The sequence below is a fragment of the Cebus imitator genome, unplaced genomic scaffold, assembly GCF_001604975.1.
Source record: "Cebus imitator isolate Cc_AM_T3 unplaced genomic scaffold, Cebus_imitator-1.0 Scaffold25, whole genome shotgun sequence".
Lineage (NCBI taxonomy): Eukaryota > Metazoa > Chordata > Mammalia > Primates > Cebidae > Cebus > Cebus imitator.
In genome coordinates this window covers 3,198,305-3,215,511 of record NW_016107340.1, presented here as the reverse complement: position 1 = coordinate 3,215,511, position 17,207 = coordinate 3,198,305, and the positions used below count along the sequence as shown (strand labels likewise).

Here is a 17,207-nt window from a genome sequence, read left to right as displayed (position 1 = left end):
TTCATTACAGCAACAGTGCTGATGAAGTACCAGGTTCTAAGTCAGGTCCAGGGGATACAAAAATCAGTATGACATTGTCCCTTTCCTCAAATAATGCACTCTTAAAGAGAGAAACCATATAAGTAAACCAAAAAAATAAAAATAAAAATAAATAGGCAATAAGCAATTTCTAGGAAAAAATGCAAGTATTGGTTAGTTGAGTTATGACAAAAAGGGAGTGGTCATTTCAAGATAAATATGTTAGGCCAGGTGCAGCGGCTCACGCCTATAATCCCAGAACTTTGGGAGGCCGAGGCAGGTGGATCATGAGGTAGAGAGATCGAGACCATCCTGGTCAACATGGTGAAACCCTGTCTCTACTAAAGATACAAAAAGTAGCTGGGCATGGTGGTGCATGCCTGTAGTCCCAGCTATTCAGGAGGCTGAGGCAGGAGAATTGCTTGAACCCAGGAGGCAGAGGTTGCGGTGAGCTGAGATCGAGCCATTGCACTCCAGCCTGGGTAACAAGAGCAAAACTCCGTCTCAAAAAAATAAAAGATAAATATAGTAATATTTATAAAGCATCTGGAGCTTCCTTCCAGAAGGGCTCTAAATGAATACAACATCATCAAAAACCAAGTAAATCTCCATTTTTAATTTCAGATACAATAGAAAAGAGAAGACTTAGATGGTACATTTTGGCCATTGATCCTAAAGCTGCAAAGGCAATTGTTATTTAAGATAAGCTACTGCATGCCAATAGTCAGATTCTTGACTTAGTTAAGTTTATATATTCCCAAAGATTAACACCATGCAATAGAAGCAAAAAAAAGATCCAATATGTGTTTATCAAATTAATGAATGGCACAACTTTTTTTTGAGCCCAAATTTTGACTGTGTGAATAATATAACTCTGAAACTGGTTTTAGGAAGTTCTATCTCATAGTCAAAGGGTGTTGTTTTGGCTACATTAAGTCACAAAACAGTATGAGGCAGGGAGCTTGCCCCTAGCAGTTATTAACCCTCAGTATAGAGCAGGATGAAAGAAGGGAAGTACCTCAACCTCATCTATTATTTGAATTTATTACCCTTCATTGCCCTAATAAGCATAATGGGACTTTCTGAGACTCTTGGCCTTGTGAAAAAAATGCCTTAAAATATTTAATATGGGCCGGGCATGGTAGCTCATGCTTATAATCCCAGCACTCTGGGAGGCTGAGGTGGGCGGATCACCTGAGGTGGGGAGTTCAAGACCCGCCTGACCAACATGGAGAAATCCTGTCTCTACTAAAAAATACAAAATTAGCCAGTCATGGTGGTGCACGCCTGTAATCTCAGCTACTCGGGAGGCTGAGGCAGGAGAATTGCTTGAACCAGGGAGGCAGAAGTTGTAGTGAGCCGAGATCGCATCATTGCAATCCAGCCTAGGTGACAAAGCAAAACTCCATCTCAAAAAAAAAAAAAGGTGTTTAACGTGAACATTATGTACTCTTTGTAAAATGGAACAATAACAATAGTAATAATAATAAATTCTACATAATAGGTGCAATATGATACAATGTAATATAATAATGGTATATACAATAGAAAGATTAAATGTGTAATTTTTTAAAGCGCTTACAGTCTCTAAGACAATGCTTGTTTTGTGTGTAACTGTATTGTTATTGTTATCCAAATTTACTGGGAAGGACAATCATGTAAATAAGCCAAAACTTTTCTTCTGAACTTTGGAATTAGTTGCATAAATATTCATTTCACAATAGATTTTCTTTCCTCTAATAAAATTTGCTCTTGTTGGCTTTGTTTTTTGTTTACTCATTCATTCATAAATATGTTCAACAAAAAACAATTCATTAAAAAGCAAACAATTAGTAGTTTAATCAATACTATCTTCCCCTATTTTTGTGGGGGTGGGGTGGACTGAAAATCCAAATATATCTTAGTCCCTGCTTTCAAGGAGATCAGTCTATTTGGGGAGTCAAATAAACAAATCAAGGATTGAGATGTCTGTCACAATACAAGTATGTTCAGGTACAGGGGGATAGAGCTTCTAGTCTACAATTCAATGTTTAGAAAAGCTTCCCTTAAAGAGTTGATGAATGGACATGATTTTGAAAAATTCATACAATTTGGCTAGGTAAGGAAGGTGGGAGCCAGAATCATTTTGGGCAGAGGAACGATGTGAAAACATGACTTAAAAAAAAATTCATGAACTTATGTTTTTTTTGGCTAAAACAAAGGAAACATGTTGGGCGCCCTAGCTGGCTTCTTCAGAATCAGATGAAATGCTAAGGATTCAAGTGCAAATTGTTTATTGGTGAGGCGATCCCAGGAAGCACTGGCAGGGGTATGGAAAAGTAAGCTGGGAAAGGAAAGGCAGCCAACAAAAGATACTTTATTAAGCCTTTTAAGCTTATGAGTAAGTGGAAATTTTCTACACTGGAAAACTCCAGGAGTTAAGGCAGAACACAGGTCTCAGACTTGTTGAAGCCAAGTGTGAGAGAGTCAGAGTACAGTTACGTGCCACGTATCTTTCAGTGTGCCACATAACCACTTTCAGTCTGTGATGGACCAAATATATGATGGTGGTTCTATACGATTATAATGAAGCTGAATAATTTCTATCACCTAGTGACATCATAGCTGTTGTACCATTATAGTACAATGCATTATTCAGGTATTCATGGTGATGCTGATGTAAGCAAATCTGCTCTGCTGCCAGTCATATAAAAGTATAGTACATACAATTATGTACATAATTTTTTATAGTGATAATAAATGTTACTGGTTTATGGATTTAGTACACTATACTATACTTTTTGTTGTTATTTTAGAATGTACTTCTACTTATAAAAAAAAAAAAGTTACCTATAAAACTGCCTCAGGCAGTTCCTTCCAGAGGTATTCCAGGAGAAGGCATTGTTATCATAGGAGATGACAGCTCCATGCATGTTACTGCCCCTGAAGACCTTCCAGTGGGACAAGATGTGGAGGTGGAGGACAGTGATATTGATGGTCCTGACCTTGTGTAGGCCTAGGCTTAATGTGTGTGTTTGTGTCTACTTTTTTTTTTTTTTAGATGGAATCTTGTTCTGATGCCCAGGCAGGAATGCAGTGGCGCAATCTTGACTCACTCCAACTCCACCTCCTGGGTTCAAGTGATTCTCCTGCCTCAGCCTCCCAAGTAGCTAGGACTATAGGTGCCCGCCACCATGCCTGGCTAATTTTTGTATTTTTGTAGAAATGCGGTCTCATCATGTTGACCAGGCTGGTCTCGAACTCCTGATCTCATGATCTGCCCGCCTTGGCCTCCCAAAGTGCTGAGATTACAGGCATGAGCCACCGCACCCAGCCTGTGTCTACATTTTTAATATACAATTTTTTTAAGTAAAAAAAATTAAATAGGAAAAAGCTTATAGAATAAGGACATAAAGAAAGAAAATATTTTTACACAGCTCTAACAATGTGCTTGTGTTTTAAGCTGTGTAATTACAAGTGAGCCCAAAAGTTTAAAAAATAAAAAAGTGTATAAAGTAATAAAGATACAGTCAGCTAAGGTTAATTTTTTACTGAAGAAAAAAATTTGTATAAATGTAATGTAGCCTGAGTGTACAGTACTTATAAAGTCTACAGTAGTGCACAGTAATGTCCTAGGCCACTCACCACTCACTCACTGACTCACCGAAAGCAGCTTCCAGTTCTGCAAGCTCCATTGATGGTAAGTGCCATGTACAGGTATACCATTTTTTATCTTTTATAGTATTTTACTATACCTCTTCTAAGTTATGATACACAAATATCTACTGTGTTACAACTGCCTATGATAATCAGTAAAGTAACATGCTATACAGATTTGCAGACTAGGAGCAATGGGCTGTAATGTGTAGCCTAGGTGTGTAGTACCATCTGGGTTGGTGAGTACACTCTGTGATGTGTGCATGATGACAATATCACCTAGCAACACATTTCTCAGAACATATCGCCCTCTTTAAGTGATGCATGACTGTACTTATTTATGCAGCAACTTTTTTCACTCACTGGTTAAGGATTACTGGGGCAGGAAGACTTTAGGCAGTTGGAAGTCAGTTTCACTACAAAGGTAAGATCTTAGAATGGGGATGGTTGTAGGAGACTTTGAGAGCATCAACAGTACTTGCCTATTGGGCACACCTAGAAGCTAGACTCTGATGGGAAGGAGTAGATAGTGAAGAGGTTTTTATGTTAAATAAAAAACCTTGAATTTTATTTTAAATATTACAGGGAATTTTTGAAATGTTTTGCAAAAGGGATAAGAAAAACAGGTTGGGTTTTATAAGGTCTACTCCTGCTGTCTCTTTGGAAGATGTATTAGAAGGGGCTAGATTAGTGTAGGCAGCTCTAATTTAGAAGCTACTGAAGTTCTCCTGACAAAAATCATGCTGGTCTGAGCTACAGAATGCTTTGCATTCTGTGTGGAAGGAGAAGGAAAGACAGAAGTCACAGGACATTTCACATTTCTGCCTTGGGAAACTAGGAAGAAGACAGAATTGTTCAGTCAGATTGAGAATTCAAGACGAGGAAACAGGTTTCAAGGGAAAGATCAATGAGATAAGATTGGAAATTCTGATTGTGTAGCCTGCTGTACAAGTCCAATGATATGGTTTAGATGTGTGCTCCCACCAAATCTTATGTTGAAATGTGATCCCTAGTGTTGGAGGTGGAGCCTAGTGGAAGGTGTTGGATCATGGGGGTGGATTCCTAACAAATGGCTTAGCACCATCCCCTTGGTGATGAGTGAGTTCTTTGTTAGTTCATGTCAGATCTGGTTGTTGAAAAGAGGCTGAGAACTTTGCCTTCTCTGTCTTGCTCCCTCTCTTGCTGTGTGACACGCTGGCTCCCCTTCACTTTCCATCATGATTGTAAGCTTCCTGAGGCCTCACGAATAGCTGAGCAGATGCTGATGTCATACCTGTAACCCCTGCAGAACTGTGAACCAGTTAAACCTCTTTTCTTTATAAATTACCCAGTATCAGGTAGTTCTTTATAGCAACACAAGAACAGGCTCACACAACCCGAACTTGTCAAACAACATCTGGAAACATATCTCTTGAGTATTCTCAGTATAGAAATGGCGGCTGGAGCCATGTGTTAAAGAGGGTCTGGGCTTCTAGAAGATGAAGAAGAAAAGTTGTTAAGAGTCAAATGAGGAAGAAGGCAGGTAAGCAATGACACACTGGAAATATTGGCATGAAATGCCACAGGGAGACTCTTACGTTTCCAGAAACTAGAGAAAACTATCACCAGAGTCTTTTGATCTTAAATATGAAGAATAAGTTAGTACCCATTAGGTGGATAAATTGAGGGATAGAGCATTCCTGGCAAAAGGATGACCTGTGTGAAGACAAAGACATTTAAAGGGGCATAACATAAAACTTGAGCTAAGTTAATATAAAACCAGGCTAAAGAAACTTGAGCTAAGTTAATATAAAACCAGGTTAAAGTTTGCCTTTTCATTATCTCTGAAGAAAGACACTCCCTGAGAATAAATATGAGCTTCCTCGTTGCTGGAAATATCTTTATCCCCAGTAGCTAGCACATATTAGGTGTTCAAAAAGTTGGTTGAAATAATAGGGTCTGTTTAAGTAAATAACATAAACTAATGTAATATAATATGACAAAATATAATTTCAGAAAGACTGTTCAACTACTTAAGATAGAGAAAATCTTGTAATCACATAATTTGATTCATTCAATGATTATTTAATTAAACTACTTCCAAATTGTAAGCCCTCATATCTATTTAAAGCAAGGCCCATAAGAACACATAGCAGGCAAAAGCAATGTTTACCACATAGTCCTCAGTTAATGAAAACAATAGTCCAAGTAAACAAAAAAAGTATCCTTATTCAGTCTTTCTGTTTATTTTAACAAGCTCTTCCTTCTTAGTCCTGGTTTACAGAGGTACTATCTAAACTAGCTCCCCTACTGTTTGCCTTAATTTGTTGCCCTGACTTCTAGTAATTCCACTATTATTACCCTAACACCTAATATAGCACCTGCTTCAGTATACCAGGTGTGCAATAAATACTTCTTGACTAACTCTCAGGAATTAGTTGACTTCTGAATAAAATAAGTACTTTTCCTCCCAATGGTTCTGAAGTTTTCTGCATGGTGGTGAACTTCCTTTTGACTGCACAGAAATCATCCATTCTTCTCAAAACTGTACTGCTATTTTTATCTTTATTTTGTTTTATTTTATTTTGGCTCACCGCAACCTCTGCCTTGCAGATTTAAGTGATTCTCCTGCCTCAGCCTCCCAAGTAGCTAAGATTACAGGCATGTGCCACCATACCCAGCTAATTTTGTGTTTTTAGTAGAGACGAGTTTCTCCATGTTGGTCACGCTGGTCTCGAACTCCCGACCTCAGATGATCCACCTGCCTCGGCCTCCCAAAGTGCTGGGATTAAAGGCAGGAGCTACTGCCCCCAGCCTTGTACTGCTATTTTGCTTTGGAGAACTGCATGGATATAGTTCTAGAGAGTTTCCCTTAGTTTTACTTGCTGGCCAGAATACTGATCAGGAAGGCAATATTCCCTTAGTTTTACTTCCTGGTCAAAATATTGACCAGAATATTGACACATGACCAGGGAGTCAAAGCTGATGCTTTTTAAATGCCATTTGAAATCTAAATAAAGTAACACAGGCACTGAGTATGGTTAGTCCTTCCTACTCTTAACATACCTGAAATGACTCTAGTTTTTGTCTTTTCCTAACACTGGTTCTTTGGGGTTGTTTTAAAAATCTATAATCTATCCCATAAACTGTAATAGTCTTTGCTTTAGCTTAACCAGAATTAGGTTCCATTGCTTATAACCAAAAAATTCCAGTGATACATGGTTCTAAGATTTTATGAAACTTAGCAAGAGGGGCAAGAAGAGGAAGAGAAAGTAAGAAATAACACAGAAGTATGCTGAGTGGAGAGGAATATTAAAATGAAAAATGCTTTATCCAAAGATGAGTTGTATATTTTTAAATGTGAGTCTATGGGCAGAGATTTCTTATTTAGTGGCTAAAATCAGTTAGGGTGCTTATTAAAATTCAAGAGGAGGAAACAGTAGATTTCCATGCCCTGTTGCCAGAGGTTCTGATTAGGTAGGGCTGTGTATGCCTAGGAATCTGTATAATTTATAAACTTCCCAGACTATCCTCAGATCATGCTTTGGGAAACACTGCTTTCAGTCCTGCTATATATAGGGGGGAAAAAAAAAGGCAACTAATCAGATTGCTGAACACAGCAAAATCTTCCTGCTCCCTGCTATTTTGCTAAATAATAACAAAGTTCTAGTACAATAACTGTTTTATAAAATGTTTTAGCTTTGCCAATGACAATGGTAACCTATTAGGTGAATTATAAGAGATATTTACATATAAAGAAAAAACAAAGACTAGTTTCAAATTTTTATTTTATTGAGCAAGAGTCAATGATATTACTAAAGGGAACATTTACCATTAGAAAACTAACACCACCATCTTTATTTTATAATCCAATTGTTTTAATTTAGATAAAAGCAGCTTTCATATGAGTATAATTTTATTTATTCCTTATTGGTCTTTTGTATACACTTGTGTTCATTCAAAATACCATCATCTGCATGAGATCTCTCTCATAAGGACTGAGAATTCATTATTACAGTTTATCCCTTAAAATGAAAGTGGGGTGTTGTCGAGATATTATGTTACTAGACCAATTCTGCCAATTCTGTAGAAAGGTTATCTCTGGGATAGATACATATGACATATCATGTAATGTTCACATACATTTGAAAATTGAGCTTACTTTTTCAAAAGGTAAGTTAGCATTATTCACAACAGCCAAGACATGGAATCAACCCAAATGTCCATCATTGAGAGACTGGATAAAGAAAATGTGGTACATATACACCATGGAATACTATATAGCCATAAAAATAATGAGATCATGTTCTTTGCGGGATACGGATAGAGCTGGAAGCCATTATCCTTACCAAACTGATGCAGGAACAAAAAACCAAACACTGCACATTCTCACTTACAAGTAGGAGCCAAACAATGAGAACACATGGACAAAGGGTGGGGAACAACACACACTGCGGCCTATTGGGAGATGGGGTGAGGTGAGAGGGAGCATTAGAAAAATAGCTAATGCAAGCTGGGCTTAATGCCTAGATTGTGAGTTGATAGATGCAGCAAACCACCACGGCACATGTTTATCTGTGTAACAAACCTCACATCCTGCACATGAACCCCAGAACTTAAAATAAACATAAAATGTTTTTTAAAAAGCTAAAGTAACAGAAAAAAAATAGATTCCAGACAGTACTACCTAAATTTTTTGTTCTTACACAACAAAAAATTTCAAACACTTTTAAAAATGTTCTTGGTGTTTTTCCAGAGACATCTTTAGATAGCATATATAAGACAAATGTTACAGGAAATAGCCAAGGCCTGGCTGTGTGTGTGTGTGTGTGTGTGTGTATACATATATATATATATATACACACACACACAAATATATATGTGCATATATATATGTAATGCCCAGCCCAGTTTGGGTAAAATTGCTATTTTGCTTAACCATTTAACCATTTTATAATATTATTCAATAGATCCTGTGCAAAACTTTCACATTTTAAAATTCCTTTTCAATTTTAAATTCAAGTCAACATGATTTAACAATTGTATATTGAATATAAACAAGTTGCTTATGACTCTGCTAGACACTGGGAAAGACACAAGAAAGTATAAAGTGAAAGATTTAATAATTTAACTATAAAAACAAGAAATTAGCGAGATGATTTTAAAAACTAGAAGCTAGTAAATGCATCGTCTAGAAAAATAAGAGGGCAGTTTTAAAATAGGGAACCCAAGCCCACTAGATCAAGGAAGCCCATGTGATACTGATTAAGTGCACAGAAGATACTGTTCTCCCTGCCTTTCTTCCTGCACATGACACTCACAAGCTTTACAAGAGGGAGGAGATTGCATAGTAAAATCCAATGTCTAAAGCACTGAATCAATATTTAGAAATTAGTCATAGATGTGGAAAATTACTTTCACACACCAGCTTACTAAAACATCAAAGAAATGGTATGAAATAAACACAGAACTTTTTATTAGAACTTCAAACTTTAAATAAATATATATATATTTAAAAATCTGTCTGCTCTATGCTTCTGGTACATGTGACAATCACAAGAGACCACGGGTGTTGTAACATTTACCAAACATTCACCAAATATCCCCTTTCTGCAGCTCAGACAGGACTGGGTTAAAGGCAAATTGTTTTTCTTTTGACGTTTCTTTGTACTACTTTGCATTGATCTTTGGCTTTTCCTTCCCTGTAATGTTAGTCTGATAATAATTACTTCTGGAAATAGTCAGACTGCAGAGAGCAGGGGAATTTTTCATTACTTCTTTGATTAGCACGAGGAATGTGGACATTTTAAGTTCAATTCAACAAGACTCAACAATTGTTTATAGGCTACTCACATGATGCTCAGTGCTCCACTAGACCCTGGGAAGGATGCAAAAGAATGAGTAACATGATCTCTGGCTTCTAGGAGCTGGAAATCCTACTGAAAGATAAAATAGACAAGAATTAGATGAAGTACTATAAGATGACAAGCGAAGCTTTTGGGGATGATGGTGTTGATTGTGGTGGTATGCCTCAGCAAGGCATTATGTCACAGCACACTTGTTTTTAATATTCAAGAGAATAATAGTAGAAATATTCTTAAGAAAACCAAGAAGTATAGAAATGTGCAAAATATTAATTGATACTTATGTGTCTTGATAGGAAGACTGGCTCATCTTAAGCAGATGTGGCTATTAAAAAATGGAATTCCATTATCTGTTGGAGTGTACATCTGGAAGATTCTCCTGTCAACCAACAGTGGTCCTCAGGCTTTTTTTAAGCCTGAAGCAATGTTAATAAAAATAATACACGGTTGGCCATTTCAAAAGCATGCCCAACCAGAGTCAAACACAGAATTACCAGTAATGAGTAATATAAACTGAGAAGTGAAGTTTGGAGAAGTAAAAAGCAGACCAAGTTCCAGGAAAGTGATTTTTTTCTTTTTCTGAATGGAAGCTAGGGTAGCCTCAAATCCACTCTAGATTTTGTCTATCTTTTGCAAGGACTAACCACAATGTTGTAACCTGCTTTTTCCCTGCTAAAAATCTTAATTAAAGGTAAACATCAGTTTGATATTCTATGCATTACACTGCTTTTTTATTTTAGTTACTACCACAAATACATAGGTTTTTATCAATTAATTTTGTTCATAGTGTGTGAAAACCCTTTCTGTTCCAATATAAAATCTTACAAAGCTCTCTCTCTCTGTGCATGTGTGTGTGTGTGTGTGTCTGTGTGTGTAAATTTAAATGGTACAAGGGAAGTTTTGTTACACGGATATATTGCATAATGGTGAAGTCTGGATTTTTAGCATAACCATCACCCAAATAGTGTACATTGTACCCATTAAGTAATTTCTCTTTTCTTATCCCCTCCTGCTTTTCCAACTCTCCAATGACTACTATACTACATTCTATGTCCATATATTATTTTACTCCCACTTATAAGTGAAAATATGTATTTGACTTTGTTTCTGAGTTGCTCCACTTAAGATAATGGCCTCCAGTTCCATCCGTGTTGCTGCAAAAGATATGATTTTATTCTTTTTTTACAGCTGAATAGTATTCCATTGTGTGTGTGTGTGTGTATATATATATATATATATATCACATTTAGTTATATATAAAAATATGTGTGTATGTATATATATATATACATAATATTTGCTTTAACCACTCAACCGTTGATGGACACATAGGCTGATTCCATTTCTTTGTTGTTGTGAATAATGCTACTACAACATACCGGGGCAAGTATCTTTTTATGTAATGATTTATTTTCCTCTGTGCATTTCAGTAGTGGCATTGCTAGGTTTTATGGTAGGTCTAATTTTAGTTTTTTGAGAAATCTCCATACTGTTTTCCATAGGGTCTGTACTAATTTTTACTATACCACAAAGTACAAGCATTCCCTATTCTCTGCATCCTCACCAACATGTTATTTTTTTACTTTTTTATTATAGCCATTCTTATCTCATTGTGGTTTTATTTTCTCTGATGATTAATGATGCTCAGCATTTTTCATGTGCTTCTTGGTCATTTGTATGTCTTCTTTGAAAAATTTATATTCATGTCCTTTGCCCACTTTGTAATGGGATGATATGTGTTTTTCTTGTTGAGTTTCTTGTATATTCTGAATATCAGTCTCCTTTCATTTTCATAGTTTGCAAATATTTTGTTCCATTCTGCAGATTGTCTTCTCACTCTGTTGATTATTTCTTTTGCTGTGCAGAAGCTTTTCAGTGAAGTAAGTCTCATTCATCTATTTTTGTTTTTATTGCCTAAGTTTTGAGGTCTTCGTCATGAATTCTTTGCCTAGACCAATGTCCAGAAGATTGTCCCTAGATTTTTATAGTTCCAGGTGTCACTTTAGAGTCTTTGATCCCTCTTGAGTTGATTTTTGTAGACAGTGAGAGATAGGGGTCCAGTTTCATTCTTCTGCATATGGCGATTCAATTTTCCAAGCACCATTTTTTGAAAAGCGTATCCTTTTGTGAGTGTATGTTTTTGTCAGCTTTGTCAAAAAGATCAGTTCGCTGTAGATATTTGGTTTTATGAAATGCTACAGAGCTTTAAGTTTTTCATGGCAGACAATGTCATTGGTAGTTGTGAACAGCTCTGTGAGAAGCTTCTGAGTCAGTTAAAACTATTTCATAAGTAATACATACACAACATACACTTTAGCAAACAAAAAGTCTCTTTAAATTTACTATATAAAAAGGTGGGGTGACATACATTTCAAGACTAATTAGTTGTCAAGATAACAGAAGACCGTTTTTCTAAAAACAAACTGGAATTAGATCATCTAGAAAATAAATTGAAATGAGTTGAAGAGAAAGCAGAACTGGTAGAATAAGTCTGCTTATTTTGTAAAGTAAAATGTTCATTCTGTTCCATACCATTTCCCGTGTTGTGGCTTCTCTTATATGAAATGTAAATAATACACATTCCCAGACAGTAGGTTAGAACCTAATGATCTTTGCTGAGCCTTTATGAAGCTATTTGAAGACGTGTTCTAAGCATCCCTCTTGTTCCAAGCACTGTTCTAGTCCCTGAGGAGACAGTACAATATATCCAGAATCCTATGGGATTTCCAGTGAAGAGACAGATCCAGCTGGTAGCATTTTCCATGTCTTCAGAAAATTTTAAAGTCCACCCCAAAAACCTCAGCACCATTCTTTTCTATTCTCCATTCCCCAACTCCAGCCACTGTACATGTGTATACACATACATGAGCCCTGCTTCCTTTTAATCACCAGACTTGCATTTTTTATTATGTACTGTACACAGTGTGTAGCTGATGGATATACACGCACAAAAAACGCAGTGCTAGATGGGAAAACTCTTTCAAGCAGATTCAAAGAAATGAAACCAGCCAGGCGCCATGGCTCACGCCTGTAATCCCAGCACTTTGGGAAGCCGAGGCGGGTGGATCGCCTGAGGTCAGGGGTTTGTAACTAGCCTGACCAACATAGTGAAATCCCATCTCTACTAAAAATACAAAAAATTAGCTGGGCGTGGTGGCAGGTGCCTGTAATCCCAGCTACTCGGGAGGCTGAGGCAGGACAATCACTTGAACCCAGGAGGAGAGTTTGCGGTGAGCTGAGATCGCGCCATTGCACTCCAGCCTGGGCAACAAGAGTGAGACGCCATCTAAAAAAAAACAACAAAACAAAACAAAAAAAGAAAGAAATGAAACCATCTCTTCCATAGTGTACTAAACTTCTCCTTCAAAGTAAAATGAATGAAGAATGGTGCCAGTATTTCAACTAACATTTCAAAAACTAAGTTAGATACCACAGTCAGTCTTTTTATTATAGCGGACCTCATTCCTAAATAAATTTTACATGAAAGATATCAGAACAAGGGCTGGGCGTGCTAGCTCACGCCTGTAATCCCAGTACTTTGGGAGGCCAAGGTGGGCGGATCCTGAGGTCAGGAGTACAAGACCAGCCTGGCCAACACAGTGAAACCCCATCTCTACTAAAAATAATAAAAAAAAAAAATTATCCAGGCGTGGTGGTGGTTGCCTGTAATCCCAGCTACTTGGGAGGCTGAGGCAGAAGAATTGCTTGAATCTGGGAGGTGGAGGTTGCAGTGAGCAGAGATGGCGCCACGGGCACTCCAGCCAGGGTGACAGTGTGAGACTCTGTCTCAAAAAAAAACAAAACAGAAAAAACAAAAAAGAAAAGAAAATCACAATGGATTTATGGCATATTAGGGTAAAAAGACACTTATAAAGAGGGACTGCCAAGAAGCCCCAGACCCAAGAAAACCCTTTTTTTTTTTTTTTTTAGAAAAGCATCCCACTGGGAAGCTCTGATCTAAAACATTGATTGTAAGGCATTCTATTTCATGAAATAAGTGAGATGCTTTTTCTAATTACTCCCTCTAATACCTTCGATGAGACTGGGATATACCCTCAAAGGAGAGGTTCACTATTTGAAACGATTGTTGGAATAAATCTTTTTTACTCCTAGAAGGGTGCCATGAATTGATGGCATAGATTACATAGAAAGAAAAATCATCGATAAATACAAGCATACCTCAGAGGTATTGCAGGTTCAGTTCCAGACCATCACAATAAAGTGAATATTGCATTAGAGCAAGTCACACAAATGTTTTCATTTCACAGCATATATAAAATATATTTAAACTATACTGTAGTCTATTAAAGCTACAATAGCATTATGTCTAAAAAATAATGTATATATCTTAACTTTAAAATACTTTATTGCTAAAAAATGCTAACGATCACCTGAGCCTTCAGCGAGTCGCAATCTTTGCTGGTTGAAGGGTCTGGCCTCAATGTGGTTGGCTGCTGACTAATCAGGGTGGTAGTTGTTAACGGCTGGGGTGACTGTGGCAATTTCTTACATTCAGACAGCAAGGAAGGCTCAGTAGCCAATGTAGATCCTGTCTTTTGTAATTAGTAGCTACATCTGGCTACTGGGTCTCAAAAATAAAAATTAAAAAAAGATAGCAAGGAAATTTGCCAACTTGATTACTTTCTTTCATGAAAGATTTCTCTGCAGTATGCAATGCTGTTTGATAGTATCTTACCCACAGTAGCATTCCTTTCAAAATTGGAGTCAATCCTCTCAACCGCTGCTGCTACTTCCTCAACTAAGTTCATGTAATACTCTCAATCCTTGGTTGTCATATCAACAAAGTTCATAGCATCCTCACCAGGAGTATTTTCCATCTCAGAAAATCAGTTTATTTGCTTATCTACTAGAATAAATTCTTTGTCCATTTGGATTTTATTATAAGATTATGGTAATTCAGTCACATTTTTAGGCTGCATTTTTAATTATAGTTCTATTTTCATCATATCTGCAGTGGCTTTCTCCACTGAAGTTTCAAACTCCTCAGTCATCCATAAAGGTTAAAACCAATTTCTTCCAAACTCCTGCTAATGTCAATATTTGGACCTCCTCCCATGAACCACAAATGTTCTTAACAACATCTAGAATGCTGAATCCTTTCCAGAAGGAAACAATATCTATAGCACCTATAGCTTCACAAAATTTGCTTCTTAAATAATAAGACTTGAAAGTTAAAATTATTCCTTGATTCATGGGTTGCAGAATGAATGTCATGTTTGCAGGCATAAAAACAACATTCACATACCTATACCTCTCCATCAGAGTTCTTGAGTGACCAGGTGAATTTGTCAATGAGCAGTAATCTTTTGAAAAGAAAAAAAAAAATTTTCTGAGAAGTCTCAACAAGAAGCTTAAAATATTCAGTAAATCATGCTATAAACAAATGTGTGGTCAACCAGGCTTCATTGATCCATTTATAGAGCATGAGCAGAGTAGACATTGCATACTTCTTAAGAGCCCTAGGATTTTCAGAATAGTAAGTGAGCACTGGCTTCAACTTAAAGTTAACAGCTACATTAGCCACTAACAAGAGTCAGCCTGTTCATTGAAGCCAGGTGTTAACTTCTCCTTTCTAACTATGAAAGTCCCAGATGGCATCATCTTCCTCCAAAAGAAGGCTGTTTTATCTACATTGAAAATCTGTCATTCAGTGTAGCCACGCTCATTAATGATCTCAGCTAGATCTTCTGGATAACTTGCTATCGCTTTCATATGGTACTTGCTGTGTCATCTTGAACTCATGGAGATGTGTCTTTCCACAAGCCTCAAGAACCAAACTCCGTTAGCTTCAGACTTTTTTTCTGCAGCTTCTTTACCTCTCTCAGCCTTCATAGAATAAAAAGAGTCTTGCTCTGGATTAGGCTTTAGCTGAAGGGAGTGTTGTGGCTGGTTTTATCTTCTATCGAGACCGCTCTACCTTTCTTCATCTCAGCAATGTCTCTTTTGCTTTCTTATTATTCGTATGTTCACTGGAGAAGTGCTTTTAACTCCCTTCAAGAACTTTTCCTTTGCATTCAGAACTTGACTAACTGTTCTTCACAAGAGGCCCAGACTTTAGCCTATCTCAGCTTTCAACATGCCTTCCCCTCACTAAGCTTAATTATTTCTAGCTTTCGATTTAAAGTGGTAGACATGTGACTCTTTCTTTCACTTGAACACTTAGAGGCCATTGTAGGGTTGTAAACTGGCTTAATTTCTTTTCTCTTCTTCTTCTTTTTTTTTTTTTGTGAGACAGTTTCACTCTTGATGCCCAGGCCAAAGTGCAATGATGGGATCTTGGCTCACTGCAACCTCCACCTCCCAGGTTCAAGCAATTCTCCTGCCTCAGCCTCCTGAGTATCTGGGGTTACAGGCATGTGTCACCATGCCCAGCTAATTTTGTATTATTAGTAGAGACAGGGTTTCACCATGTTGATCAGGCTGGTCTCAAACCCCTGACCTCAGTCGATCCGCCTACCTCAGCCTTCCAAAGTGCTGGGATTACAGACATAAGCCACCACGCCAGGCCAACTGGCTTAATTTCTTTCTTTCTTTTTTTTTTTTTTGAAATGGAGTTTCACTCTTGTGAAACTTAGCTCACCACAACCTTCACCTCCCGAGTTCAAGAAATTCTCCTGCCTCAGCCTCCTGAGTAGATGTGATTATAGGCGCCCACCACCATGGTCGGGTAATTTTGTATTTCTAGTAGAGACAGGGTTTCTCCCTGTAGTCAGGCTGGTCTCGAACCCCAGACCTCAGATGATCCGCCCACCTCAACCTCCCAAAGTGCTGGGGTTACAGGCATGAGCCACCACTCCCGGCCAGCTTAATTTAAATATTTTTATGTTTCAGAGAATAGGGGGTCCTGAGGAAAAGAAAGATGGAGGAACTCCCAGTGAGTAGAGCAGTCAGAACGCACATAATATTTATCAATTAAGTCTGATTTCTTATATGGGTGAGGCTCATGGCACCCCAAAACGATCATTATTAGCATCAAAGATTACCAATCACAGATCAGCATAACAAACATAATAATCAGGAAAATTTTGAAATATTGCAAGAACTATCAAAATGTGACACAGATACAGAGTGCCCACACATGTTGTTCAAAAAATGGTGCCAGTAGACTTACTAGACACAGGGTTGCCAAAAACCTTCATTTTGTGCAAAACACAATACCTGTAAAGAGCAAAATGCCTGTACTGAGTGAGGATTTACCAGCTCAATTCCTTTTGTTTTACAAATGAGGAAACCAGGCACAGATAAGTCACATATAAGTGTTTCAGTGGCAGGAAGTTATGAAAGCAAATGAAGACAAGATTTCTTAACTCTCTACTTACAATCTCTTGGCATCACACTACTGGTTCTCAAGTGGAGTGTCCAGAATAGCAGCATGAATCTTATCTAAGAATTTGCTAGAAATGCTGCTTTTCAGGTGTTGCTCCAGACCCAATGAATCAGGAGCTCCAAGAATGAGGCCTCAGCAAGCTGTGTATTAGCAAGTCTTCCAGGCAGTTCTAATGCACAGTAAAAAGTATTAAGGAGGCCTATTTGCATCGAGATTGCACCTGTGCAGTCAGAAAGCCAAGCATGAGCTGGAGCATTTGTGAGTGGAATAGGGATTTCCTCAGACTAAGAAGACTGAGTTGTGGATTAAAATAGCTTATCAGAGAAAAAAACATTATGAGTTTAGGATGTAAGTGGAAACTA

At 37.5% G+C, this 17,207-nt stretch overlaps 1 long non-coding RNA gene across 1 annotated transcript in view; it reads right to left on the bottom strand.

Annotated features, from left to right (window-relative positions):
- Positions 1-7,996: 7,996 nt before the first annotated feature.
- Positions 7,997-17,207, bottom strand: part of LOC108300203 — a 34,305-nt gene continuing 25,094 nt past the window's right edge. Inside the window, exons 4-5 of the long non-coding RNA XR_001823298.2 lie at positions 13,889-14,821; positions 7,997-9,572 (exon numbers count right to left, since the gene is read on the bottom strand). This is a non-coding gene — a long non-coding RNA (uncharacterized LOC108300203). The remainder of the gene's footprint in view (positions 9,573-13,888; positions 14,822-17,207) is intronic.